General features: G+C 43.7%; 1 protein-coding gene across 2 annotated transcripts in view; it reads left to right on the forward strand.

The window, feature by feature from the left end:
* The first annotated feature begins 12,602 nt into the window (after positions 1-12,602).
* Positions 12,603-19,862, forward strand: part of LOC124805372 (trinucleotide repeat-containing gene 18 protein) — a 69,523-nt gene continuing 62,263 nt past the window's right edge. For both annotated transcript variants that reach the window (XM_047265929.1, XM_047265928.1), the window contains exon 1: positions 12,603-12,730. The gene's annotated coding sequence lies outside the window, so the exon portion shown is untranslated. The remainder of the gene's footprint in view (positions 12,731-19,862) is intronic.

The raw sequence follows: 19,862 nt of genomic DNA on the forward strand, positions 1-19,862 counted from the left end.
TTGACGCTTCAGTGTATTTATCCAAATGGAGTTCGCGAAGTCATCGTAGAGTTTCTTCCAGAGATTCCTATTTAAGTTGTCCGAGCAATACTCGATTTTGCAAGTGCTATAACGGCCTGTTACAATCTTAGCAGCTCGTATCTGAATTCGGTGCCCAAACGCGGCGGAATAATGCTCGTGCTCTGGAACTGGTCGCACCAGCGCCTTCATTTTTGCTGATGAACTACACATTCCCAGATCTTCTCCAGCAAATCAAAATTTTCCACCCACCACTTCTTGGTATTACCCTTAATACTTACGCAATGTGACATGATCCAGATGTTCACCATTAATCTTGAAGTCGCATACTAATGGGCTTCTATCTGTTTGTAATGGGTATTGCCTTACATTTACCAAATTTTAAAAAGAGCTACCTTTTGTTACACGAAGTGGAAACATTTTCCAACTCTTTCTACATTTTCTTACGATAATTTCATGTAGACAACAGCAACTTCAAAGTTTTGATAATACGCTGACCTTCTCTTATAAAGTTCTATATGGTTTGGCAATAGTGAGAGTAAAAATACAGCACGCCAAGCACAAGTTTGACTGTAGCGCCCGAAACCTACTCAGAGATGATGATTGTTTATAACACATTGGCTGACGGAGATAATCACCTAAAGTTATGGACCAGGCCGAGGCCTTTCCAGATGTGTATAATTGTTAGACATGTGGACGGTGAAGTTAATTTCATTCCTGTTAGACCATGTATGTAAGCGTTATGGACAACCTTTAATAACAAATCAAGACTCCTTCTAGCATTTCAGACGAATGACATTTGTTTTGTGGAAGAATAGAGCAAAAATAACATAAATACTGAATTTGTAATACTTCAACATGTGGGTTTACAAATCAGGTAGGTGTTAGAACTTATTTGAATTAATTTATAGGTTGTATGCTTTACTTTACGGGTGCGAATAATGAAAAGACAGTCCAAGGACATGAAATTCTCAATCGGACAACCCTTACACATCGCTGACAACTTTGAGAAGAGGCTGTCAGTAATCACAGGGCAAATATGGAAGGGGGCCGTAAACGAATTTTGGTACCGAAAGTGCGCGGCCTCTCCAGCAGACCTGGACAAATGTGTATCCATTTGAATTCAATGTAACTGGGTGAACGAGTTATACACGCAGCCTGACATATATGTGACAGTTTGATGTACATAGTCTGCCGGGGAAGCGACCTTTCATATCAATTTCATACACATGACATCAAATGGGTTGGCTGAGCCGTTGGCTACATAACTGCGTGATTTGTCCGAAATGAATTTTCACTCTGTAGCCGAGGGTGCACTGAATTGAAGCTTCCTGACAAGTAAAAACTGTGTGCTACACTAGCACTCGAAGCCGGGACCTTTGTCTTTTGCGGGTGAGTGCTCTCCCGACTGAGCTATCCAAGCACGACTCATAGCCGCCCCTCACACCTTCATTTCCCGGCACCATATAATTATTGGAACAATCTGCTTACTTCGACATTCAATAAATCAATTCTCACCAAGACATCGCTTTGGTTTTGAAGCAGCAGTACATCTACATCTATATTCTGCAAGTCACATTGTGGTGTGTGGCAGAGGTTACTTTGTGTACCACTGTTACTTATCCCCTTTCCTGTTCCAGTTGCGAATAGTTCGCGGGAGGAATGAATGACGGTAAACCTGTGTGTGGCCTCGTATCTCTCTAATCTTATCTTCATGGTCTTTTCGTGAGATACACGTAGGAGGAAGGAACATATTTGTTGACTCTTGTAGGAACGTACGCTCTCGGAGCCAAAGCGTGATGCAGAATGCCCCTCTTGCAGCGTCTGCCAGTGAAGGTGACTGACCATCTCCGTGACGCTTCCGCGCTTACTAAATGATACTATAACGGAAGGCGCTGTTCTTCTCCGGATCTCCTCTATCGGTCCCATCAGGTACAGATCCCCTAATGACCAAAAAAATTCAAGTATTGGTCGAACGAAGGCTTTGTACGCTACCACCTTCGTTAAGGGACTATATTTCACTACGATTCTTCCAGTAAATCTCAGTCTGGCATCTGTCTTTCCTGCGATTAGTTTTATGTGGTCGTTCCACTTTTAAATCACTCCTAGATATTTTACGGAAGTAACTGCTTCCAGTAATTATTCTGCAACCTGTAAACATACAAAAATGGGTCTTTCTGTCAATGGACACGCAGTTCGTTACAGCTGTGTACGTTGAGGGTAGACTGCCACTCCCTGCACCAAGCATCGATCTACCGAAGGTCTTCCTGTACCTCATCTCCTACCTTCCAAACTTTACGTGATTTGTGTTTATCAATCCTGTAAGACGTACATCAGCTCGATTCTTTCAGCAAGCCTACAGTCAACTTTTTCGTCCACACTGGTTGACTGCCATGGCGAGAAGGCGTTTAATCACGGTATCAGTGTTGTACGAGTGCATCTGCATCTACGTTCCGCACGCCGTCTCATGGTGTGCAGCAGAGATTATTTCTTATATAACTGGCATTTCCTCTTTTGATGTTCCATTCGCAAAGAGCTCAAAGGAAGAACGACTGTCTGTAAACCTCCGTATTAACTCGAACTTCTCTGGTTTTCCCGCCGTGGCTTGGAAATTGGAAATTTGTGGTAAGTTCCTATGGGACCAAACTGCTGAGGTCATCGGTCCCTAGGCTTACACACTAATTAAACTAACTTACGGTAAGGACGACATACACACCCACGCCCGAGGGAGGACTCGAACCTCCGACGTGGCGAGCCGCGCGGACCGTGACAAGGCGAACCTGACTGCGCGGCTACGCCGCGTGGCCTGCCGTGATTATTTCGCGAGATGCATGTGAGAAAAAGTAATGTGTTGTCTGATTTTTCTGGGATCGCACTTTCCCTGAATTTAAGCAGTAAACCTCTCCCTAGCGCAAAACGCCTCTGTTGTAGCGTCTGCCACCGTAGCTTGCTGAACATCTCCGCGATACTTTCGCGCATACTACAGGAATCAGTGACGAAGAGTCCTGCTCCTCTTCGGGTCTTTTTTATTTCTTGTATTAATTCTCCACCGTAAGGATCCCGCACTGCCAAGCAATACTTAATATTTGAAAGCTACCTACGTCATAGGTGAATTACTTTCCCTCAGGATTCGTCAATGAATCTCAGCCTGGTATCTAATTATCCACAATTAGTTTTATGTGTCTGATGCACTTTAGGTCATTCTGATGGGATATTTACAAATATTTTACTGTTGTAACTGTGATAAATCACCGGAACTGTAATCGAACAGAAATGGGTGTTTCTACGTACTTATGCACAGTAGGTTTCATTTATCTAGATGGTGGGGAGTGATCGATAAGTTATAGAGTTCATGAGGGTATGGAAATACAGAAAAAACCAGTCAACATTTGTATACCACCTTAAAGAGAAACATCGTGAGTTATCCACAATGGAAAAAGATACGAACATCATAAAAATCAGTAAAAACAGACGCCTCCCTTTTCAAGAATCATTCAATAAAAAAACAAATTCCTTTCTCACCCTCTACGCCATCTCTCTCTCTCTCTCTCTCTCTCTCTCTCTCTCTCTCTCCTCCCTTCCCCTGTCCATTCATTTCACCATTTCCTCTCATCCCTTGTTCTCCATACGATTACCAAGTCACTCTCCATTTCACTGTTTTGCAATGCCACCGTTTCCCCCCACCCCCCCCCCCACCCCCCACCCTTTTCCTCCATCGCATTACCAAGACATAAATGAAAAATTTGATCGACTATGAATTCGCCCACAGTTAATAGTTCGCTCATACATATATGGGTTTGTCAGAAACGGTTTTCTGTAGTAAAAGTAAGATACTCGGAGTGTCTAAAAATAGTAGAGTGGATTCAAATAATTCTGAGAGAGAGTTGAGTGTTTGTACTGGAGTTGGAGTAAGTCTCTCATACGACATACGCCCTTCAGCGTCCCAGAAACGTGTAGCAGCGCGCTACAGGAAGAGTATCAGCAAAGTAAATGGCTTTTTAATGTACTCCGCAGGTCGCCAAGTCACACTCTGGCATGACGTAAAAGCGTGCGAGGATTACAGCACGTCAGCTCCAAGGTCATGTTCACGCAGATAGCAGGCGCCACCAAGCCGTAGTCCCGCACCGCTTGTCGAATTTTGCGCAGAACTTTCACTCTTACGCGCTTTTTCGACGCTATGTCAGAAACTCGGCACACTCTACGTTGATGTTCGAATGCACTGGCCGTGAGCCAACGGCTTTAGTTGTCAAACGCCCAGTATTGGATACAGGCCACGACAGAGTACAGCGAAAAAAAAAGAAAGAAAGAAAGAACTGGATGCTGAAATCATAGGCGACCTAGCGCACTTCAGTATGTCCATATACATCGAAGCGACAAAAGTAATGGGATAGCGATACGTTCATGTACAGATGGCGGTAGCGCCATGTACACAAGGCATAAAAGGGCAATGCACCGGCGATGCTGTCGTTTGTACTCAGGTGATTCATGTGATAACGTGTCCGACGTGATTATGGTCATACGACGGGAATTAACAGACTTTGAGCGCGAATGACACTACTGGCCATTAAAATAGCTACACCAAGAAGAAATGCAGATGATAAATGGGTATTCATTGGAGAAATATATTATACTAGAACTCACATGTGATTACATTTTCACGCAATCTGGGTGCATAGATCCTGACAAATCAGTACCCAGAACAACCACCTCTGGCCGTAATAACGGCCTTGATAAGCCTGGGCACTGAGTCAAACAGAGCTTGGATGCCGTGTACAGATACAGCTGCCCAAGCTGTTGGAACACAATACCACAGTTCATCAAGAGTAGTGACTGGCGTATTGTGACGAGCCAGTTGCTCGGCCAACATTGACCAGACGTTTTCAGTTGGTGAGAGATCTGGAGAATGTGCTCGCCAGGGCAGCAGTCGAACATTTTCTGTATCCAGAAAGGCCCGTACAGGACCTGCAACATGCGGTCGTCCATTATCCTGCTGAAATGTAGGGTTTCGCAGGGATCGAATGGAGGGTAGAGCCACGCGTCGTAACACATCTGAAATGTAACGGCCACTATTCAAAGTGCCGTCAGTGAGAACAAGAGGTGACCGAGACCCAGGTTTGTCGTTGAGTACACCATCGCAGGCGCTCCTGTCTCTGATGCAGTGTCAAGGGTAACCGCAGCCATGGTCTCCGAGCTGATAGTCCATGCTGCTGCAAACGTCGTCGTTCGTGCAGATGGTTGTTGTCTTGCAAACGTCTCCATCTGTTGACTCCGGGATCGAGACGTGGCTGCACGACCCGTTACAGCCACGCGGATAAGATGCCTGTCATCTCGACTGCTAGTGATACGAGGCCGTTGGGATCCAGCACGGCGTTCCGTATTACCCTCCTGAACCCACCGATTCCATATTCTGCTAACAGTCATTGGATCTCGACCAACGCGAGCAGCAGTGTCGCGATACGATAAACCGCAATCGCGATAGGCTAAAATCCGACCTTTATCAAAGTCGGAAACGTGATGGTACGCATTTCCTCTCCTTACACGAGGCATCACAACAACGTTTCACCAGGCAACGCCGGTCAACTGCTGTTTGTGTATGAGAAATCGGTTGGAAACTTCCCTCATGTCAGCACGTTGTAGGTGTCGCCACCGGCGCCAACCTTGTGTGAATGCTCTGAAAAGCTAATCATTTGCGTATCACAGCATCTTCTTTCTGTCGATTAAATTTCGCGTCTGTAGCACGTCATCTTCGTCGTGTAGCAATTTCAATGGCCGTTAGTGTAGGTGCTAGACTCACGGAGCATTCCATTTCGGAAATCGTAAGGGAATTCGACATTCCGATATCCACAGCGTCAAGAGGGTGCTGAGTATACCAAATTTCTGGTATTACCTCTCACCACGGACAACGCGGTGACCGACAGTCCTCCGTTAATGACCACGGCATCTGCGTAGGGTTGTCAGTACTAACAGACAAGCAACACTCCGTGAAATAACCGCAGAGATCAAAGTATAACGTACGATGAACGTATCCGTTAGGACAGAGAAGCTAAATATGGCGTTAATGGCTTACGGCAGCAGTCAACCGACGCGAGTACCTCTGCTAGCATGACGACATCGCCCGCAGCGCATCTCCTGGGCTCGTTGGATCCTAGATGACTGGAAAACGGTGGCCTCGTCAAATGTGTCCCGATTTCGGTTGGTAGGAGCCGACGATAGGGTTCGAGTGCGGCGCAGACCCCATGATGCCATGGACCTATGTTGTCAACAAGGTACAGTGCCAGCTGGTGGTGGCTCCATAATGGTGTTGGCTGTGTTTATATGAGATGGACTGGACCCTCTGGTCCACCTGACTGGAAATGGTTATGTTCGACTACTTGGAGACCATATGCAGCCATTCGTGGACTTCATGTTCCCAGGCAACGATGGAGTTTTTATGGATGACAAGGCGCCATTTCACCAGGTCACAATTGTTCGCAACCGGTTTGAGGAATGTTCTGGACAGTTCGAGCGAAAGATGTGACAACGCAGATCGCCCAACATGAATACCATTGAGCACTTATGAGGCACAATCTAGAGGTCAGTTCGTGCACAAGCAGAGGCAACACTTTCCCAATTATGGACGGCTGTACACGCAACAAGGCTCAATATTTCCGTAGGGAACTTCCAACGACTAGGTGAGTCCACGCCGCGTCGAGATGCTGCACAACCCCGGAACCAACCCGGTCCTAAACGTTATTAGGATGTATCCGACGACTTTTGTCACCTTGATGTACTCTAAGACGCTAATAGCATACTGCCTCACATACTCGCAGTTGTACAGTTTTACTGAAAAAAATTAAGAACTGTACTTTACAACAGCCCAGTCAGAACAAGTCAGTAGCGACCTTGGGACAATGCACATATAGAGCAAATCATCGATTTTACTCTGCACACACATAAATAAATACACTCACCTATACTCTAGACTTTCGGGTTTTGTTTTTGTCTGCGACATGTCGTTCCAGATAACGTAAAGGTAAAACTAAAGGTAAAGCCAGTGACCGAGCTATTGACCTATAAAGTAGCTGTAGGTAGACCATTGCTTTTCATCGCCACGGCACTAGGAGCTGTAGGGTGGCGGGCCAATCGCCCTGGCTGCCTTTTACTCAAGGAAGATCCTCAGAATTCATCTGATAGCAGGCTGAACGGGCCAGGGGCCTGGAAGGACTGGAACGGTGATAAATCACCGTCCCTGTCCTTGTTTGATTCTGCGACTTCCACGACTGGAGTCTGGTGCTCTGCCTGCCGGAGCCCCAGAGCCACTGACACTGTTCCAGAATTAAAAATAAGTCCTATGTCCCAGTCGTTTTTGGAGGTTTTCCTTAGTTGTAAGGCAAATGACAGAACAGGAAAACACCTCCCAAATATTCCCAACAGGAACCACCACTATCTCAGTAACACCTCGCTTGGTATTTGGCTGAGAAGTCCCAGACTCTGCAGTGGGTAAACATTTGAATAGCCCACTCTACCAACAGAATTAAAAAAAAAAAATCACACACACTCAGCCGAGTCACTGTCAACTTATCATGCATACACGCTTTTTTTTATTTTTGTCTGGGACAATGGAAAATATACATCCAGAAACAAATTAAAAATAGCTCTTCTCCCCCGGGTCCATCCATGGTTTTCGAGATGTTTCCCTTGACTGTTGGCCGGCCCCTGTGGCCGAACGGTTCTAGGCGCTTCAGTCCGGAACCGCGCTGCTGCTGCGGTCGCAGGTTCTAATCCTGCCTCGGGCATGGATGTGTGTGATGTCCTTAGGTTAATTAGGTTTAAGTAGTTCTAAGTCTAGGGGACTGATGACCTCAGATGTTAACTCCCATAGTGCTTAGAGCCATTTGAACCATTTTGAACCTTGGTTGTAGGCCAAATTAGGAAGTGGTGATCCCGTGTCTACCATTCCCAACTAGGAACCCAACTACCACTTTCGGTATTTCAAAAAAATGGCTCTGAGCACTATGCGACTTAACTTCTGAGGTCATCAGTCGCCTAGAACTCAGAACTAATGAAACCTAACTAACCTAAGGACATCACACACATCAATGCCCGAGGCAGGATTCGAACTTGCGACCGTAGCTGTCGCTCGGCTCCAGACTGTAGCGCCTAGAACCGCACGGCCACTCCGGCTAGCTTCGGTATTTCGCTGCAAAGACACTGACGTAATAATGGATCAGAATTTCCCTTAGTTGGTAGTTAATTAAAAGTGTGTAGCTGCCCAATCGTTGTGCGCGATCTATGGCATCGCCTGTGATTGACAGCACGCACTGCACATGTTGTACAAGTCACATAAACAAATACACTTACACGTGAACTAATCCTGCATACATTTTGTCTGGAACAAATTGTCCCAGAATTAAGTTGAAGACCTCGGGTGGATAAGGGAGAAAAACAGTTATTGCATGTAAAATATGGTAAGCTGTGTGCTTCATTCATATTAATTAACAGTTCAGCCGGCCAAAGTGGCCGTGCGGTTAAAGGCGCTGCAGTCTGGAACCGCAAGACCGCTACGGTCGCAGGTTCGAATCCTGCCTCAGGCATGGCTGTTTGTGATGTCCTTAGGTTAGTTAGGTTTAACTAGTTCTAAGTTCTAGGGGACTAATGACCTCAGCAGTTGAGTCCCATAGTGCTCAGAGCCATTTGAACCATTTTGAATTGACAGTTCCACAATCAACCGAGATATGGCAGCTGCAGGGTGCATGTAAGCAGATAAATGCCAAAAAATGGCTGTCAGTAGTAGTAATGCACGTGGTGTTCGTGCAGGAAAAATGCTTATCAGGGACTATTTGTACGAATCTGGGGATGCTACGGATTTCTGCAACTTAGATAAGGATTCTAAATACGATACTGAATCCAAATGCTCTTCAAATTTGTTACTCATCAGACAAATGTAAACATTTATATGTAATCATGTACACAATGTCATTTTTCCTTTCCATAGTTTACGTGATTTTGCATGGTAGGGTGATGGTAGAAATGTTAGTGAGCAACCTTAACATTCTACATATGGTGTGCTTACTGAAATTAATTTTATGTTGTGCTAAATTATAGATTAATTTTTGGGGTTTCTGTGCTTTATTGTTGAAAAAAATTGTAAATGTAAATGTTATTATCAAAAACTAAAATAATACGGTGTTTTTAATTCGTATTTTTGAGGGGTTTCGAAGTAGTGACTCATTAATTTGCCCAGCAAGTAAACAGCGATAAGTCAAGGCTAACCCATGTCAAGCGCACTCAGTTGCAAGTAAACACTGTTAAGTACCCACTAATTAATTTTTAAGAACAATATTTTGGGTAGCATAAATCCTTTTAAAACATGTACACGCAGTGTGAAAATTATTTAAGTTTTTCTCTAATGTCCTATTTTCTTAAGAGGATTTTGTAAACTGGCAGAAGGAGTTTTTTTGTGGATGCTGATTCATTAATCCAACAAGCTCTAGGAGGTTACATAGGCCACTGAAAACACTTTTTCTAATGTGTTTCCCTATTAGGCCTCATTTTACGAGGACGTCAAATCTTACTTACAGTAGACGAAAAGCAACACAAACAATTTTTAGCAGAACACAATTACTTCAAAAATCCTCGATTGATTTGTAAACAAAGATTGCGACGGTGGGTCATGTTTCGTCTAGCACGGTGAAAGACTGCAGGAGTAACCTTGATTTCTCCTGCTGCTGCTGTTACTATCCGGGCACCAGATCCTCTTGTGATTCAACAGGAGTTTTGTAAACAAGATAGCGCATTCCTCCCAACACAAAGAAGCCCAGAGTGGCCAAATCAGAGACTCGAGTGGGCCGCGGTACAGGTCCACATCTGCCAATTTACTTTTCTGGAAACTGTTGGCGGCAATAACCGACGCACAGTAAAAATTGTTTTGCACCTGCACCGCGTCGTGTTAGAATCGCATTCTCTGTCTTGTAGTGAGTGGCACAACTTCCAGCGATTCTGGCAATGCTCTAGCGAGGAAAGTGTAAAATGCCTGCCATTAGATTACCTAGGTAGGAGATATGGCCCAGTTAAACGGTCACCAACAACACCTGTCCACACATTCACGTATAACTGCACGTGATGAGCGTTGAGTAAACTCACTCCAAACACGTGAACTGTCGATGTTGAAGATCCCATCGCCATGTAGTAAGCACAAACCGTATCAGTTTCTCACTCCAGATGTATCGCTCCATTAGTAAACAACTAGCGTGCTTGGTCAAGACGTAATAGTAAATATTAATGTGTAAAAGCTATTATGGCTGAAGAGTGACGAACGCTCTCCGTCAGTACAACAAGAACCACTACAACAAACCATTCATTATACCTCAAGAGTGAGCGGTTCCTGTACTGGATTAAATAATGCTCTTTGGGAACTATGCAGTCAGAGAAAAGTATTTGTCCTGGTATCCCGTGCAACCTCCCAGAGACTGTCGGTTTAAATACGTTTAATCCTGTATATGTGGAAACAATGAACTGTCCTAATAATTACATTGCATGTACTCGAAATATCTCATTTATTGTATTTTATTGAAATTTTAGTGCGCAAGTACTCAAAACAACCAACTTTTCGCTTACCTTCGTTGACAGTCGAGATCTATTGCAATTAGGTGCCACTTCATCCCCCCCCCACTCTCACCACACGGTGTGAGAAGGGTTCAAATACCGAAACTGGAAACTCCCTTTCAAAATTTCCCGACTGGGATCCTGCATACGACTTGGCTGAAAACAACTGGTTTTACAATTGGTCGTTTTTTTTTTGAACAGCCTATTCTACACTTTGGGCTAGAGAACGAAAAGAGGTTTTCAAAAAATCGCTCAGGAATAGGGAATGAAAGATAACAAATGAAGTCTAACATACCGGGTGATCAAAAAGTCAGCATAAATTTGAAAACTGAATAAATCACGGAATAATGTAGATAGAGAGGTACAAACTGATACACATGCTTGGAATGACATGAGGTTTTATTAGAACCAAAAAAAAAAAAAATACAAACGTTCAAAAAATGTCCGACAGATGGCGCTTCATCTGATCAGAATAGCAATAATTAGCATAACAAAGTAAGACAAAGCAAAGATGATATTCTTTACAGAAAATGCTCAATATGCCCACCATCATTCCTCAACAATAGCTGTAGTCGAGGAATAATGTTGGAACAGCACTGTAAAGCATGTCCGGAGTTATGGTGAGGCATTGGCGTCGGATGTTGTCTTTCAGCATCCCTAGAGATGTCGGTCGATCACGATACACTTGCGACTTCAGGTAACCCAAAAGCCAATAATCGCACGGACTGAGGTCTGGGGACCTGGGAGGCCAAGCATGACGAAAGTGGCGGCTGAGCACACGATCATCACCAAACGACGCGCGCAAGAGATCTTTCACGCGTCTAGCAACACTTTTTTTTTTTGTTCTAATAAAACCCCAGGTCATTCCAAGCATGTGTGTCAATTTTTACTTCTATCTACATTGTTCCGTGGTTTATTAAGTTTTAAAAATTTTTACTGACTTTTTGATCGCCCGGTATATTATGTCCTTGTTTAGAGGTAATGTATTGGAAGACAAATGTTACTGGTTACATGACTACATAAAAGTAAACAAAGATGCGAACTATAAAGGTCAGGAGTCCGCAGCTCGTGGTCGTGCGGTAGCGTTCTCGCTTCCTACGCCCGGGTTCCCGGGTTCGATTCCCGGCGGGGTCAGGGATTTTCTCTGCCTCGTGATGGCTGGGTGTTGTGTGATGTCCTTAGGTTAGTTGGGTTTAAGTAGTTCTAGGGGACTGAGGACCATAGACGTTAAGTCCCATAGTGCTCAGAGACATTTTTTATAAAGGTCAGGAAAAATTTGAAAGAAATATGATTAGCATTTGTATAAAAAAAATTGGTGATTCTTAACTCGAAGTGACTTGAAACAGAAAAGAAATTTTGAACAATGTTTGCGTGCTTTGCTTGGGGCATTCTCCAGACTAAGCGTTGTGCTGTCGCTATTTCTTTCCCTTGAACAGCGAGAAAAATTTTCTTAGTTGCCTCCGCTATGGATTTTTTCCCGCCGCTCTTGTCTGGGTCTCGTTGTTAACGCTAGTTAGTAAATCGCTTCATGAGGCACAGTAATTCCTCAAAGCAGGGTGAGGGTATGTACTCTTAAAACCAGCTTCGTATTGCGGCATAGCAAATGTTTAACTTCTTAACTCTAACGGTAGATATTATCTCTCTGCTTTTGTGACTCATCTCTCTCCCTAGTTCGTACCACAGTTGAGCTACACGGTATGAATTGCGTGTTTACGTCCGTGCATAAACGAAAACTGTTTCATGCTTCATGATTACCTCATGGAGGATTTCTTGTCTTTACAAATTATACACGCTCCAAATCAAATTTTAATATATCGTACGGTAAACATTTAGGCAGTATTCGATTGCGCATCGGCCAGCGTGTGCTTGATGGAGCGACGTAGAGGCATTAATGCTCGAGGGTCTTGGGCCTGACTTTATTTTCTGCCGGCTGTATCTGGGTACGGGGAGACGGGCGCCAGTGACGTTGCAGCGGAACTGTTGGCAGCCCTGCGCGCGTAGCCGGCTGAAGAACTTGGTGTAAGGAGCCGGCCGGGCCAGTTAGTGTCCAACGCTCGTACGAGAAGGAACGGAGAGGATTCGCGGGAGTCCACAGCGTCTCGCCACAGCCCAGCACCACGAGAGAAAGGTGAGTGTGTGTGAGCTGCGAATCGAGAGACGAGGTGTTCAATTACTGCCAGTGTGATGAGTGAGTGTTGACGGCTGTGTCAGCGAGAACTGCAAAGTGTTTCTTGTAAACAAACCGGTGGGTGCCGGTAGCCGTGCCTGCTGATGTGTCACTTAACAGCAGTTGCGTCCAATTCACCGGTGTCTGCTAAGTGGTGTTTTCAAACTTCAAAAAGGTGTGTTGGCATCTTTTGTAATCGGCTACAGCTGGTTTTACGTAGGTGCACGACTTTAGAGTGGAGAACCGGTAAAGCAGTACCTTATGTCCCCTCAAGATTCTATTTAACATTAGTTGAGTTCGAAGTAAGCTCGTCGTAGGTGACTTTTTTTGCAGTATGTATAGTTGAGCCTCCAGAGCTTAAAGTACAGACTCTCAGTGCCAGGTAACTGTGTGCCATGAATTTTCATTTGCGATCACAGTTTGTGCTCCTTTTTGTGATTTCCATAAATCTTCCCAGGCAAAAGCCGCAAACGTTCCTGTGAAAAGGGCACGGCCAATTTCCTTCCACATCCCTGTGCTCCGTCTTCGACAGCTCTACCGACAGGACATTAATCTCAAATCTTTCTTGCTCATTGTTACGAGACGAAATAGTGCTGAATTAGAGTTAAATTTTCAAAGTATGTTTCTGCTCCCAGAACTACTTCACATTTCATTAAACTCCCTATTTTTAGTCCAGTGTTTATGAACACACGCTATGAATTGGTTTACTGAAGACAAATACTTGTAGTTCCAACAGATAACGTAATGACTGCTGTAGGGCAGCGAAGAGACAATAACAGACAATGACATAACTTTAACGCTAGACAGACAGAAATAAATTGTATTCGACTCTTACAAACTCGCCTTATAGGTAGGAGACAGAAAAGACGTATACCGAAAACATTATACGACACAGTACTTTCAAGTGTAGATAAAGTCTGAGTATTTTCTTAGAAGCCCATTTACAGAACTGACGCTGTCATTCTTCAGAAGTTGAGCTATGAATCAAAATTTAACAGTGAACCATTTACTGTAACCGTAAATAGCCTAATTCGTGCTTTTAAGATAAACTAACAATTTTACTTAAGATTAGCATAAGATTTAGTAACGAGTTCCTCACACGGTTTAGGGGTTGACTAAATCGTGGACATTCCCGCGGTAAGATCATTTCAGTCCATTAGATCGATTTTAACTTATATATTTATTCACATGTTCTATGGGTCCTAATTATGACATGTTTTGAGGTTATTATATGGAACGTACAGCAATATAATAGCCATTTTCTTGAGTGTCTTAATCTGTCTAAGAGTTTTTGGTAGTACTGAAAGATAGGACCCAACTTTCATACCGTCCGGCCCAATTCTCAGGTTTAGATATAATTGTTTTGTGGAGATTTATAAACTTTGCATTGTTTGATAGAAACGTTATCGTAAGTTAGAAAGGTTGTCCCGTCCCAAATTTTAGTGGTGCGTTTTAAGCAGAGTGAGTGGTTTGCGCGACACGGAAGTCAGTCGAGCGTGACCTCTACGAAACTGCAAGGTGATGTGAGGACGGCTACGTGCACTCCAGGGCCAGCTTCGAGGTCTCGAATGAATGAACGCCGGCTATGTATTGTTGAGAATAACTGTGAAGATTGTAAGCAGCTGACCGGCATTAGCTTAAAACTATTTAACAAGTCCCCACTTGTCGTACAATCTAGAGCACTTTGAAACGACATAAGAAAGAAACTAAATGTAACTAAACATGCAACTCTGTTGTCTTATTTTGCCGATCTTTAACATTTTGCATCTATCCAATAAAGAAAAATAGTTTCCGGTGATCGCTTGTAAATTATAGTCACGCTATCAGCACGCTGTAGTTTCTTCAGTCATGAAGCTCGCCTTTTAATGTCAATTTAAAAACGCGCGTGTTTATATTTACAGCTAATGGTGAACGCGCTATTCATGTAATGAAATTTATTTTGTAGTAGAGCGCAGCTGGGTGTTCCGCATCAACGGGATATCTATTATTGAGGTTAGTGCGAAGATTGCTTATGTTTCTACCAATGTTGATCATGACCTGCAATATGTTTTGTCAACGGAAAATATATCGTATGTTGCTCTTTCGGATCAAATTCGCATTTAGGGCATGTTTAGTTCCCAGAGAGTAAATTTTAATAAGTTTTGTCGATTTACCGGCAGGAAAATAAAATTTAGTACTAACGTTAATGTACAGTAAGTAGGTTTAAGTCACGCCATGAAATGTCGAAGTGGACTGTTGTAAGGATCACTTCACTAATTATATGCAAATAATATGTTTATTAAAATGGTTATCAATACTGTGTCAGAAATACTTTGAAGTGCGGGACTGACAGAAAAGTAAATAATAGTTTGAAATAATTGTTGGGCGTGGTTTCATTCTAAAACTCCCACGGACTCCCCTTACTATTTGCCCTTATTTACGAACTATTGTCTTCCGAAATAATTTATGTAGACTCAAAAGTTGAAATCATGTTGATAGACATGGCACTCTAAATTATTACTCGTCCTATACATCCTTAGAGAGCGTGGTGCATGAAAATCAATCTGAGGTTCGGCATTTTTATTACATTGGTTTGGCTCGGTATCTTAGTGCGTAAGCGAGCCTGTAAATCCTAAGCTCCATGGTTCGACCCCCGTCAAGACACCACTTTCACCTCTTGCAATGACTACTGTGTGTGAATACTGTAGAGTGCCATCGTGGTTCTTGGCCCACCTTAAACTACAGAAGACATCCCCGTCCGCTCCCTCGCCCCCCCCCCCCCCCCCCTTGACTTGGTAACTTAGGTCGGAGGAACGCAATGAACATGCCGAGCGAAGCACCGTGGTACTCAAACCTTCTGGTTTATAATTTATCTGTACATGTGATACATTAATTTCTTCGATTACATCGATTCAGAATGAAATGTTACAATCCCCAAAGTAATAAAAATCAGTAATAGTATTGTAGCTGCATGGCACACTCAATTATTAATCTGTTACATATTTTGACTGCAGCGCCCTGCGTTTTAATGAAATACTCACAAGCTTTGGCGAGGCCGAACATGAGCTGTTCACGTGCTCTGTGGCAATTGTGATAGGTCAGTTTCATCACCTAGCATAGACGTGCCCGTGGGAAGTAAACAGAGATTTCGACACGGGCGCCTGCCTCGTTGCTGCTGCTTTGGCGCACGGACAGGCAAGCAGACAGCTGCTGGCGCGCTACATTGGTCACGAAAGTGCGCAAGATGGTTGGCAGCTCCAAAAAAGATTCCGGAGATGTATTTTGGGACAACGCTCTAAAACTCTGCAACTGTTGACGGGATTGGCTTATGCAACAGAATTTACGAGCGTGAGTAAATTTTTAAGAAAGTTTTTTGCAGATCCTTGAAGATAAACGTCAACCATTCCGCAAACAAAATGTCACATACAAAGTTGTAAAGCCGTCTTAAGACATTGAAGAATCCAAGAATATACTACAGCCATCTATGCGCAGCTCTCGTAGGGACCGTTAGGAACACCATGGTTTGCCAAGTATACATGAAAAAGGAACATTCAATAATTAGTGAGATGAACTGATGTAGAAGAGAAACAGTATGCTGGATGAGTTTAGCGCTTTTATGGCTGTTGGCATTACTGGAATGAGCCCAGAAAAGGTGACGGGTAAGCTGTTCTGATTAAAACTTCAATATTGCGTTTAACGATGGCGTGTCCGCTTTAAGTTTCCACGTTAACTGAACACGCTCCTTGAGCCTTCTTTTTCTTTTTGAATGTAACAATCAGGCTAAAACGTTTCAAATGGCTCTCAGCACCATGGGACTTAACATCTGAGGTCATCAGTCCCCTAGAACTTAGAACTATTTAAACCTAACTAACCGAAGGACATCACACACATCCATGCCCGAGGCAGGATTCGAACCTGCGACTGTAGCGGTCGGGCGGTACTAGACTGAAGCGCCTAGAACCGCTCGGCCACACCGCCCGGCTAAAACCTTCCCTGGGATGATGTTACAGTGGGGTGAATGTTTTATGAACCGCAGAAATTTTTGGAAGTGGTTAGAACAATTCAAAAACAGTCGAACCTCAGCGACTGATGCCTTTTGTAATGACCGAAGTGTCGTCTTGTGCGATTACCTGGAAGATAATAGTGCAATAAACAGTGCCTATTACTACTCAGACTTGCTGGTGAATGAAGTAAAGCCAGCAATGAGAGAAAAACGTCGCGAAGCTCGAAGAAAATGCTTGATATTGCTACTAGCTCACACCGTCCAGCTGACCAAAGAAATCTTTCAAACAATAGGTTGGGAGGTACTGCTTAATCTTCCTTACAGTTCACATTTGGCTGCCTCGGATTTTTACTTGTTTGGTCCACTCATTGAATCAAGTGGAAAAAAAGAAAGGCAACGCCGAGGTCAAAGAATTTGTGGGAAAGTGACTCTAAAGAGTCATCCTTGCATCAGGTATAAAAAGACTAGTTCACCGTCGGGACGAATTTATTAATACTGAGAAGTAATAAGTAATTCTGTAAATGGTTTTTCTTTTACATAAAGTTCCGTATAATTGTTCAATGTCCCTCGTAGTTAACAGAGCACTTAGTTGCTGCGCTGCGGATCGTGCAACGCGAAAGAAAATTGTAACGTTATATTCACTGACTTGACTGTACACCCTCGGTGAAACATTGCAATTACTGTACAGGAATTATTCGATATTTCACAACTTATGGTTTTTATTTAATACGCCGTAGACTTCGGGTTTACAAGCCCACTTTCTACAGTGATGCATAAACTTTTCCTAAGACGTCTGATTTATAAAGTTCCTCAGCGGGACATACAGAAAGTAAAAATGCTGCTTAAGATTTTAGCCCTTTTTCGCTTATTAACGTTTTCGTAAATTGTTTTTTTGACATTGTAGAATACACCTATATACCACTTCTCCAGGATCCATCGTGCTCTGCATTAAAAGCGCAAGAGTTGCATTCGAAAGGAGTTACCGTGCATCATTGTCTTGTAAACTCAGTTTTCTTTCCAGAGGTTCCTTAACTTGCAGGTTACAGATGTGGAAATGGTATGCGCGGTTAGTGTCATTAACCACTGTTAACCGAAAAAAGTTAGTGACCGGTTCTGTGATTAGTTCGATATGGACGGGATGATAAGCTCTGAGTTTAAATCTTTCTTTTCTGTAAAAGCATCGTTGAACTATTAATATTCTCGTGGTACAGACCAAACGTCTTATCAGCCGAGGTGCTGCCGACCTTGGAGCAGCTTTTTCGGCCGCAGCTAAGAAAAAAGAGGAGCGAATGGGAGAGGTCTCCCTTGGGGGAGGATAAAGGCGTCGTTGCGACTCAGGAGATGTCAAAAGGAGGTATGTTTTTGTTGGCTGTAGGGGAGGGACGGAAATATATTTAGGATCGGTGGCGGCCAAGGTGTGGTGGGCGGAGGTCCCTGCTCGGCTGAGCACCGGTTTCTGAGCAGCGGCACGCATGGAGTGGTGGAGGAGTGTGTGTGTGTGTGTGTGTGGGGGGGGGGGGCTGTTCCACAGTGGCAACCAAAGGGGACGACGACTCACCCCAGCAAGCTGCCTGCCAGCCTTTGGGACCCATACACAGGCTGCTTTAAAGCACTGAAAACTCCACCGTTAATGATAGTGTTAATTTCTCGTTGAATAGAAATTGCAAGTCATTACACTGTGTATATCTGCGTAGCATTGCAGGAGGCCAATCATCTCAAGGGACAGGTAGAACGTACAGGACGAACTGGGAATTGGATGCCAAAACCTTTATGCTTAATGATTACCACCGTGTCACATAACTCGTGAGCCACTCAAGAAATTTTTACTTTATCCATTATTTCAGAAACGCACTAAGATTTTCAGCTTGCACTGTACTGCAAAGGTAGACGCGTCATATTTTTGAACTGTCTACATCGAAGTGCCTAAAAACTGAACTTGGATTCAGGTGGGTGAGTGTAGAAATCGTCTGTCCCCGTTGAAAGAACCAACCTTAAATTCGCTTCAGTTGGTGTAGAGAAACGTGAAACTAGAAAGCGAAATGGAAAGGAAGATTTGGGTCCAACGACGAAGTTGGTAACAAATTGAAATGTTTCTCGACCACATGAAATTTATAGTACGGTAGTCACGCAATGCGTTAGTGTGGACTCGTATTTGAAAGCTTAATACAAAAGAACCTTTCTAAAAGTTAATTAACAACGTAGAAAACAATGAACCTACCGACTAATGCGCAGTGGTCGAAAGACGAACCTCATTTGGTTGAGGGAAGTCCTAATATTCCACACCAGTTAAAATTTTAAACGTGATTAGTGCCACAAATCTTGAATGGGACAAAACGTGGTAAGAAAATGAGTTGTGCTATTGCCATAATAGGTGTAGGAAACCACAGAAGACTAAAAACTGGATAGTTCATGGGGGATTTGATTCTCGCACATCCCGAATAACATTAACGCACTAAACCACTACCCAGCGAGTCATCGGGGAAGTCTCCACGGGTTGGTTCATACGCTCACAGCGTAGCTTGCACTCTGACGTGCAAGGCAGCAGTAGACTGGAATCGAGGAGCAAATGTGAGTCAGTTTGGCCACACATGCTGCCACAGATACTCTCCTGATCTAGACTTCTCTGTGCCAGATCTGTTATGCCTCTCTCTGAGGAAGCGTGTAGTCTATTGTGAAATAGCTTGCAGCAACTGGTATTCTTATTTCTAAGAAACAAATCTCAGTGAAACTACTCGGAAATTAAAACTTTGAACCAGAATGTGATTCGAACTCGGCCTTGATTTTCGCGAGCAGATTACTTAGCAACTGAGCTACCCAGGCTCGGCTCGCCCTCTCATTCGTTTTGGATTAATAGCTTGTTAATGAATTTTATTCGTTGCCATAATGTGCTAAATCTGGACACCATCAGGATATTATTTAAACTGAGAAGGCAGGTGTTTCTTTGGAAATAAGGTCATCCTGAACTTCATGCAAACGGCAAATCACCAAGCGTCGGAAAGGTTTACCTGGTAGCCAATTTCGTATCCTTGCCAAAGATATGTTGGACAAACCACACTCAACTGAAGGGCAGTGTCCTGATCCCCAGGCACGATCCATCAAGGAGACCATGGA

Source organism: Schistocerca piceifrons, chromosome 7 (genome assembly GCF_021461385.2).
Source record: "Schistocerca piceifrons isolate TAMUIC-IGC-003096 chromosome 7, iqSchPice1.1, whole genome shotgun sequence".
In the NCBI taxonomy this organism is placed as follows: Eukaryota; Metazoa; Arthropoda; class Insecta; order Orthoptera; family Acrididae; genus Schistocerca; species Schistocerca piceifrons.